Here is a 9,786-nt window from a genome sequence, read left to right on the forward strand (position 1 = left end):
CCCTGATTATTTTTCCTGTCTTCTTTCTGTCAACTCTCTGCTTTTCCGGGGGAGCTTTTATCCCGTTGTTTGGGGGGCGGGGGTTAAAGGAGGGAGGCATGTTGAAAATAGTTTCCGGAGCCCCACTCCTGAAGATTCTAATTCCCTAGGGCTGGGCGATGCCCAGGAATTCGCAGTTTTATAAGCACTCCAGTGACTCTGATGGAGGTGGTCTGTCCTACGTTTTAAAAAAACAACAAAACACTATACTGGCCCGCTTGGCTGTGCCTGCAGGGGCCACACCGCTGTTCGGGGGCAGGTTCCAGGATGGAGCTCGGTAGGGCGCCGCCTGTGTGTGGTCAGGTGTGCAGGGTGCCTGGAAAGTGGGTCAGAACTTGGCTCCTTGTGCAAAATCCTGGAAGTAGATCTCGGAAGCAGTGGCCTTTCCCCCAGAGGCTCGGTCCTCACTCTGCTTCTCAAGAACAAGCAGACAGAACCAAGATTTAAGTCATTTAATCCAGAGTGATTTTCTAGGTCTTCCAGTATGCTGCTTCCTTAGCTGATAACATCCCGAGAGTGAGTGCAAAGGAAGACACGGAGAAAAGGGAGTGGTATTTGCCTTTAACAGAGGAACATTCTTGTTTAAATTCTCTGGTGTTGGCTTTCTCCCAACAAGGGTAGGTTATTGGCTGATAACAAAGTTTCCTTCCTTCTGTTAACCAGCTGGTCATTTATCCTTTTTGTTTAATGAGAGATTCCTTATTTGGAACCCCAGAGGCCGGGTAAAAGAGGTTTCTCAGCCTTGCGCTGTCAAATCTCAGGCTGAATCAGGAGTGGGGGAAAATCCCCAAAGTGGCCTGTTGAAACCCATTTTTCCCTCGACCGCATTCGGATCAAGCATGGCGTAAGAACGTCACAGGAAAAGGCACACCCTCTCTTGCCATAGGGAAAAGTTCAATCAAGTGGCATTTATACAATTGCATGGGAGACGCCTGCCCTGTTCAGAGGTTTTAAAGAGGAAATAAGTTAGCAATACATGTTTCTGGAACACATTTATATAATCAACAAATATTTGTGTGCCTGCTCTGTGCCCAGGCCTAGGGATGTGGTTGTGAGAGGTTCAAGGTCCACTCTTGTGGCGCTTTTCTAGTCCGAGGAGAGAGAGAACAAACAAATACATGAGCAAGATAATGTCAGATAGTGTTAAGTGCTGTGAATATAGTAACTGATGTAAAGAAACTGAGGGTGGCCCTAACCGGTTTGGCTCTGTGGATAGAGTGCCGGCCTGCAGACTCAAGGGTCCCAGGTTCGATTCCAGTCAAGGCATGTACCTTGGTTGTGGGCACATCCCCAGTAGGGAGTGTGCAGGAGGCAGCTGATCGATGTTTCTCTCTGATGGATGTTTCTAATTCTCTAGTCCTCTCCCATCCTCTCTGTAAAAATTCAATAAAATAAAAAAAGAAACTGAGGATGTAATGTACATAACGGCCCACAGAGGCCAGTGCAAAGGGTGCACACGAGAAACTTCAAGTTTGATTCAATAATGAAAAGGAGTGGAAGTAAGTTTGTTAAGGGAGTCTGTGCAATAGGCCGAGTGGAGTCGCAGATAGACTTGAGTTTGGTCTGTGTCAGGCACTTACTGGGGAGTCAGAACAGTCCCCACACCCTCTTATACACAGGGTGTTTCACAACCAGTGGGGACATAAGCGAGTGGCTCTGCTTTAGGGTGTGTGGGTTTCGGAGTCAGGTCGCACAGCCAAAGAGGAACTGAGCTAGTGGAGTCAGTGACCGTGGGAACAGGCTTGTTCTTTTGTTTTGGAGGTTAGGGTTGTAGGTGCAAGTTTGAAGTGGTAGTATTTATAGCCTTTTCCCTCCCTTTTTGAAGTGAATGGCTCTTCTTCCTCAAGGAGGCTGCCACCTCCCAGTTGTGTGTTAGCACATTGGGTGTTTCTTGAACCTGCAGGACAAGAGTTCTCCCACCATAGGGGATGGTTGGTATAAACTGAAGTTCTCTCTGGTGTTTCTGCCTTCCTCCTGCCCTGGGTTTAGACTCTAAAGTTACAGGATGCCAAGGTGAGCTAGCTGAGTCTGAGGTGAGAGGCAGGCTCATCTCACTCTTTATAGAAATATTGAGCATATGGAATCTGCTTTTGGGAACGTTATTATGGTGGAACTTGTGAAATGTCCATTGAGTACATTTGTAGGTATCTCAGGAGCCTAGAAACCTCCATTTGGAGAATAAAATTCTGTGTACTCTCACATATATCATTGTTCATGCTGTATTGGGTTTTATCTTTTTTCTTTTCTATTGGATATTATTCATTTACCATAAAATTTGCCCTTTTAAAGTCTACAGTTTGGTGGTTTTTAGTATATTCACGAAGTTGTGCAACCTTTAGAATATTTTCATCACCCAAAAAACCCCATTAGCAGTCACTTCCCACACAGCCCCTCCCCTGTTCTCCACAACCACTAATTTACTTTCTGTCTGTATAGATTTGCCTATTCTGGTTATTCTGTATAAATGAAATCATACAATATGTGGTGTTTAGTATCTGGCTTTTTAAAAATATATATTTTTATTGATTTCAGAGAGGAAGGGAGAGAGAGATAGAAACATCAGTGATGAGAGAGAACCGTTGATTGGCTGCCTCCTGCAGATCCCCTACTGAAGATTGAGCCCAATATCTGGGCATGTGCCTTTGATTGGGGAATCAAACCCGGGACCCTTCAGTCCGCAGGCCGGCACTCTATCCACTGAGCAAAACCAGTCAGGGCTAGTATCTGGCTTTTTAAAAAAACACAGCATAATGTTTTCAAAAGGTAATTAATGTTGAAGCATTTATTAGTACTTCATTCCATTTCTCTTTTTTTAAATCCTCATCCGAGGATATTTTTCCATTGATTTAGAGAGAGTGGAAGAGAGAGGGAAAGACAGAGAGAAACATTGATGTGAGAGAAACACATTGTTTGGTTGACTTCTGCACGAGCTCTGACCAGGGCCCCAGCCCTGAGAGGAGCCTGCAACCGAGGTACATGCCCTTGACTGAAATCGAACCCGGGACCCTTCAGTCTGCAAGCCTGCGCTCCATCCACTGAACCAAACTGGCTAAGGCAGTATTTCATTTCTTTTTATAGCCAAATAATATTACATTGTATGGCTAGAGTCTAGCCCAGCCGTGGGCAAACTACGGTCCGCGGGCCGGATCCGGCCTGTTTGAAATGAATAAAACTAAAAAAAAAAAAAAAAGACCATACCCTTTTATGTAATGATGTTTACTTTGAATTTATATTAGTTCACACAAACACTCCATCCATGCTTTTGTTCCGGCCCTCCGGTCCAGTTTAAGAACCCATTGTGGCTCTCGAGTCAAAAAGTTTGCCCACCCCTGCGCTAGACTATATTCTTTTTATCCTTTTATTTATCCATTGATGTGTATTAGGGTTGTTTCCACTTTTTGGCTATTATGAATAACATTGCTGTGAACATAAGTGTGCTGGTTTTTGTGTTTTCTGTTCTTTTGGATTTATATCTAGTAGTGGAATTGGGCAGGAGGGGTAGACTCTGCCACCAGTCCCATGTGTGGGAAATTGCTGTCTCCTCTGGGCCTCACGTGTGGGGTGGGCATTGAGGAAGGAGCACAGCACAGGAGTCAGCAGCCTATGCTTAGTCCTAACACTGCCACTGATCCACTGTGTGGCTTGGGTGGAAATCACTTTGACTTTATTGGTTTGTTTCTACATATGGGTTTGGACTTGATGCTTTCTGAATTCCAGGTTGAAAATTTTGTGATTTAGAATACTTGGATTTAAGGTGACTTTTGCCAGTCTTTATATATACTAGTATATATATAAAAGGCTAATATGCAAAGTATCCCCTCGGGAGTTCGACCAGAAGACCAGGAGTTTGATCACTCACTATGATGGGCGCTGACCACCAGGGGGTGGCGTAGAGCGAAGGAAGGCCCTGGCCCTGATCACTGGCTAGGCCTAGGGACCTTACCTGTGCGTGAATTTCATGCACCTATACCTCTGGTATACCTATAATCAGATGGATTTTTTCCCCCCGTGATCATAGTTTCTGTGGTCCTTCCAAGCTCTTGTCATTTGGTCGTGTTGTCTGTCTGATCTTGAGTTGCTCCACTGGCACATATTCTGCAGGAGCCACTGTGCCCTTGGAGCTGGTGCAGACACCAGGCCTTGGTTCAAATGTGTTTCTCTGAGGAATCCTTTTAAAGGAGTGCCCTTAATCCCCTCAGGAAGTACTGTGGAGGCAGAGATAGCATTAAGCTGCCTCTTGGTTTCCCTTTTACAGCTTGGATAAAAGTTCCCCTTTGATCTTGGCATTAAAGATGCAGGTCACAGAATGCTGGAGAAGGTTGAGTTTTGATCTCTGGCACTGGCAGGAGTATGGGAAGGACCCAAGATGAGCAGTGCCATCTGGCCGCAGACAGTGATAGGAGCCACCTACCACCCCCATACCTGCTTTGATCTCTGACCCATTTGCTGACACTAGTGTTTCCCAAAAGGGGCATGGTTAAGGACACCAAGGACTTCTTTTTCATTTCTTTTCATTGCTTCCTTCTCTGCCTTCCTAACATGATGTCTCACCTATGCCTGAGCATTAAATTGACAGACCTCCCAGGGTTTGGGATCCCAAGGTTTTATATTCAGAAGGAATGCTAAGTGCTACTAGCAGTTACTAGACTTACTGATTGGGATGATCACATTGTAAGGTATAAAAATATCGAATCACTACGCACCTGAAACTAATATAGCCGATATAAGATTATATACCAACTATACTTTAATAAAAAAAATTTATAAAAAAATCAAATCGCAAGTTGGAACTGAATTTCTTTATATATATATATATATTTTAAAAAATACAATTTCAGAGAGGAGGAGAGAGGGAGAGAGAGAGAGAAACATCATCAATGAGAGAGAATCATTGATCGGCTGCCTCCCGCATGCCCAAATCCTGGGGATGGAGCCCCCAACCCAGGCATGTGCCCTTGACTGGAATCAAACCCGGGACCCTTCAGTCTGCAGGCTGAGGCTCTATCCACTGAGCCAAACCAGCTAGGGTGGAACTGGATTCTTAAGCCTGTTTAGAAGAAAGTCTGGGTGCCCTTAACATCTTTGGGCCTCGGTTTCTACTTAAAGTAGATCAGACATTATAAATTGGCAATCTGTGGACCACATCTTCACATGTACTTACCTGGGGGAGTTGGGTATGCTGGCATAGTATTTAATATTTTTCAAGTTAGTTGTCAATGTTTAATGATTGGGAAATTTCACAATTCTCGATTTTCATTTCTCTTGAAAATTTGGGCCGAAATTCCCCATCAGGAGCATTCCCCATGCAGGTCCCAGCTTATCATTTTCTCAATTCTGTCATCTTACTCCTGAGCAGCTTCACCATTTAGGTCACTTCTATGACCCTTCTAAGTGGTTAAATTTGCAACCCCCAAATGTCCTGTGAAATGTCCTGGACTTAATGTTTGGTCTTTATATGAAGTTTTTCCTACTCTGACATTCTGATTCACACGCTATTAAAAGTTTGTGGTAATCCCGTTACCTGACTTATAGGGAAAACTTTCTACTCACATAATACATGTCTGTTAATTCACCATATCCCCATTCATTATTTGATCTAATCCTTACAAAAGTCCATTTTACAGAGGAGACTAAGGCTTGGTCTAGGACCTGGGCTAGAATTTGACAGTCTGATTGACTTTATGACTTTGGCAAACTTTGCTTCTTTAAACCTCAGTTACCTTTTTTTAAAAAAAATCATTTTTAATTGTAAAATATACATCACATAAAATTTACCATTTTAACTGTTTTGTGTGTACAGTTCAGTGCCATTAAGTACCTTCAACTGTTGTGCAACTATCACCATCATCCAGCTTCGGAACTTTTTCATCTTCCCATATTGAATCAGTTTTCTTAGTTTTTAAACAATTGATTGATTGATTTTTAGAGAGAGAGAGAAAGAGAGAGAGAGAGAGAGAGAGAGAGAGAGAGAGAACACATTGATTTGTTCCACTTATTTATGCATTCATTGGTTGATTCTTGTATGTGACCTGACCGGAGTTCAAACCCATAACCTTGGTGTATCAGGATAGTGCTCTAACCAACTGAGCTACCTGCTAGAAACTTTCCTTATTTTTCTTTTTTTTTTCTTCTTCTTTTTTTTTCTTTAGTGTGGCACCTGTAGGAGCACTTGAATATGGCTAGTTAGCGTACAGGTAAGAGTTGTACAGAAGATGGGGCTAGAACAGTGATGGCGAACCTTTTGAGCTCAGCGTGTCAGCATTTTGAAAAACCCTAACTTAACTCTGGTGCCGTGTCACACATAGAAATTTTTTGATATTTGTAACCATAGTTAAACAAAGATTTATATTGTTGATATGTATTTTATATATTTAAGTGCCATTTAACAAAGGAAAATAAACCAAAACTGAGTTCATAGATTTGCCATCACTGGGCTAGAAGGTAGCAGAGAACAGAAAAAATGTTAGTGTCTACAAATGTAATTGTCCTTTGACTGTGGGAAGGAAATTTTTTTTAAGTCTTTATTGATTAAGTATTACATATATGTCCTTATTGCCCCATTACCCCCCAACCCCCCACACTCATGCCTTCACCCCCCCCTGGTGTCTGTGTCCATTGGTTATGCTTATGTGCATGCATACAAGTCCTTTGGTTAATCTCCCCCCCTTACCCCCACCCTCCCCTACCTTCTCTCTGAGCATTTTCCTTATTTTTAAAGTAAGGATAATACTTTCCTCGAAAGGGTCGTTGTGATGATTAAATGAAACATGAAAGTGCCTAGCACAAAGAGAGCTTTCTGTAGCTTTTCCATTTCAAGATTTGAAGTCTTTCAGAGGTGAGCCATGTAAGCCTGTTGCTTGGACCGAGAGTTTCTTTTATAAATACTCAAGGCAGAGAAGGAAGGTCAATGCATTTCTTAAGTTTTATTTCTGTACTTTCTGGCCTCAAGGTTTAGGTGTGGTGTCGGTTGCTGGGTCAGGATAGTCATTTGTTTCATTGGATTTCCACAGCCTGCTGCGGATTTTTCCCTTGAGTCTTTTTATGTATCTGTTCACAGCTACTATGTGTCTGTGGGCTCTGAAATAAAGGCTACATTTTCAGTCTCCCATGGCTAATTTGATTCTGGTTTGTTTGATTTTGTTGTTGTTGTTTTTCTCTGTGAGTTCTTTAGCTCCATGGGGCTGCTTGGTAAGTGTTCTTTAGCTGTCATTAACCATCCTGTGTGTGTTGTTGAATTCTTAGGGAGCTTTAGCCAATTGGGTAATTGATTTCAGTTAACTGTTGGCATACTGTACCCCAAAGCCTTTTTCTTTGTGTTTTTTCCCTTATCCTGGGGAGCAATTACCGAGTGACCTTAAAATGGTGACTATCTTTGAGAAGAAAAAAGAAGAATCTAGCTTACTGTTAAGGAAGGTGTTGCTTTTGCAGCAGGAAAGGCATGGAATGGGAACTAGAAAAGCTGTTCAAATTGGCCATACTGTTTTGCTAGATGATAGGAAAGAAGATTGCAAGGAGAGGGCTCCAGAAAAGAAAAGTTAACTTCTGGCCACAGAGAAATGAGTGAATGAAAGAATTTTCAGCTCTCAGGGGAAACTTCCTATTTTCTTTGGAAGAAGTTAATTGTTCACACCTTTCAAACTGGGTGCTGCAAATTTGGGGGAGTGAGGGGTACTCTTTAGTCCTAGCAGTCCTTCACTGGAGTGTTTGGGAGAGGTTTTTTTGCATGCCTGCCTCCCAGAAGTAAAATAGATAAGGAAGGCAAAAACCTTGGTTTTTGGGTCTCTTAAGCTATAGCTTTTCAGGTCACCCATATCTTTGCTAGTGGTGGGGTGTTAGGTTACAGCACAAACGGCTTCTAGATTACCATCACCTTGTTCCTTGACATGCTACCTTTGCCATCTCGTGACATGGAAACCAAATAAAACAAATAACATTGAATTGGCTGGTTCACATCTCTTAGGATTCCCACTCCTTTCAGGACTCTGAACATACAGAAGATGTTTGCTTAAATACCTAATTGACTTTTCAGACTGAATCTCACATGAGAACTCCTGTGGTGATCAATTAAAAATAAAAGGAAAATGCAATGAAATTTCCCAAGAAGCAGGTACTTTGCTACTCCCTAAGTTCCTTACAGAACAGAGCTGTGGGTTAAACATCATCAGTCAGGCTGTCAGGGCTGTAGAGGTAAAGAATTACAAAAGTTGGGGAACCCACTTGGGTCCCCTCCCAGGGAACTTTTCTGTAATAAAACTGCTTTCACTCTTTGAAAAAAAAAAGAATTACAAAAATTGAAATGGTATCTAGTACCAGGAACTTCTCAGTCCGTAATCCTTCTGGAATTGTACATCAGATTCTGCATTTTGTAGCGTGTTTCCTGGGAGCAGACTCTGCGGGTTTTATAAGATTCTCAGAGGGTTTTGCAACACCCTACCCGAGGTTAAGAATTCCTGATCTGGGATGGTTACCCACACACCTGGTTACAGAATCCCCTCTGCATTGTCCTTACTTTATAACTCCCATTTTCTGTATATCTTCAGAAGTGCTTGCCCAAGTATTTTCAGAGGCAACCCATTTCCTTCACCTTAAAATGTAAATGTATTTATTTTGAATATGGGTGACTCATATATATGGCAAAAAGTTCGTATTTAAAATAGTTTTGATTAAAAAAAATATTTCTTCAGCCTTGGTCAGTGTGCCTTAGTTGGTTGGGTGTAAACCTATGCACCAAGGGTTGCTTGCTTAATTCCCTGTGGAGGGGACAGTATGGAGTAGGGGAGGCTCTCACATTGATGTTTCTCTCTCTCCCTCTCTAAAAGTCAACTTAAAAAAATCTTTACAAATTTTTCTCCAGAACATTTTTATGCAAAAAAAAGCACACCTATTTTAAAAAATTTGCTATAAAAAATTCCTAACATACACAAAAGTAGAAGAAATGGTATGATGAACCCTCACAACCCATTACTCAACTGCACCATTACCATTATATTGCCAAACTTGTTTCATCTATACATCCCTTGGCTGTTTGGGTTTTTTTTTTTCCTTCAGGGTTATGAAGGTATCGTTTTTTAATACCATAAATTTACAGTACAATGATTTTTAAATTTATATGTAGACTTGTACAGCCATCATAACAATTACACAAACTTTTAGAACATTTTTATTATCTCCTCAACCAGTTTCCTCACAGTCAAGGGATTGACACTTGAAGTCAATCTCTGTTCCCACAATCAACCAACAATTGATCTACTTTCTGTGTATAGATTTGTCTTTTCTAGACATTTCACATAAGTAGAATCATACAGACTTTGCACCTGGCTTTTACTTAGCATAATGTTTTTGAGGGTCATCGTGTTGTAACATGAGTTGGGAGTTTACTCCTTTTTTTAAAAATACATTATCTAAATTTACTTTTATAATCAATTCTTTTTGTTTTAAAATATATTTTTATTTTTTAAATATATTTTTATTGATTTCAGAGAGGAAAGGAGAGGGAGAGAGAGAAACATCAATGATGAGAGAGAATCATTGATTGGCTGCCTCCTGCACTCCCCCCACTGGTGATCGAGCCCACAACCCAGGCATGTGCTCTTGACTGGAATCGAACCTGGACATCCTGGTTCATGAGTTGACACTCAACCACTGAGCCAAGCTAGCTGGGTTCATCGTTGATGTTTCTATCTCTCTCTCTTTCTTTCCCTTCCTCTCTGAAATTAAACACACACACACACACACACACCCATGACT

At 41.7% G+C, this 9,786-nt stretch overlaps 1 protein-coding gene across 1 annotated transcript in view; it reads left to right on the plus strand.

Annotated features, from left to right (window-relative positions):
- TM9SF4 (transmembrane 9 superfamily protein member 4) overlaps nt 1-9,786 on the plus strand; it is a 55,445-nt gene that overhangs the window by 986 nt on the left and 44,673 nt on the right. The gene's annotated exons all lie outside the window — the stretch shown is intronic.

The sequence above is a fragment of the Myotis davidii genome, unplaced genomic scaffold (genome assembly GCF_000327345.1).
Source record: "Myotis davidii unplaced genomic scaffold, ASM32734v1 scaffold562, whole genome shotgun sequence".
In the NCBI taxonomy this organism is placed as follows: Eukaryota; Metazoa; Chordata; class Mammalia; order Chiroptera; family Vespertilionidae; genus Myotis; species Myotis davidii.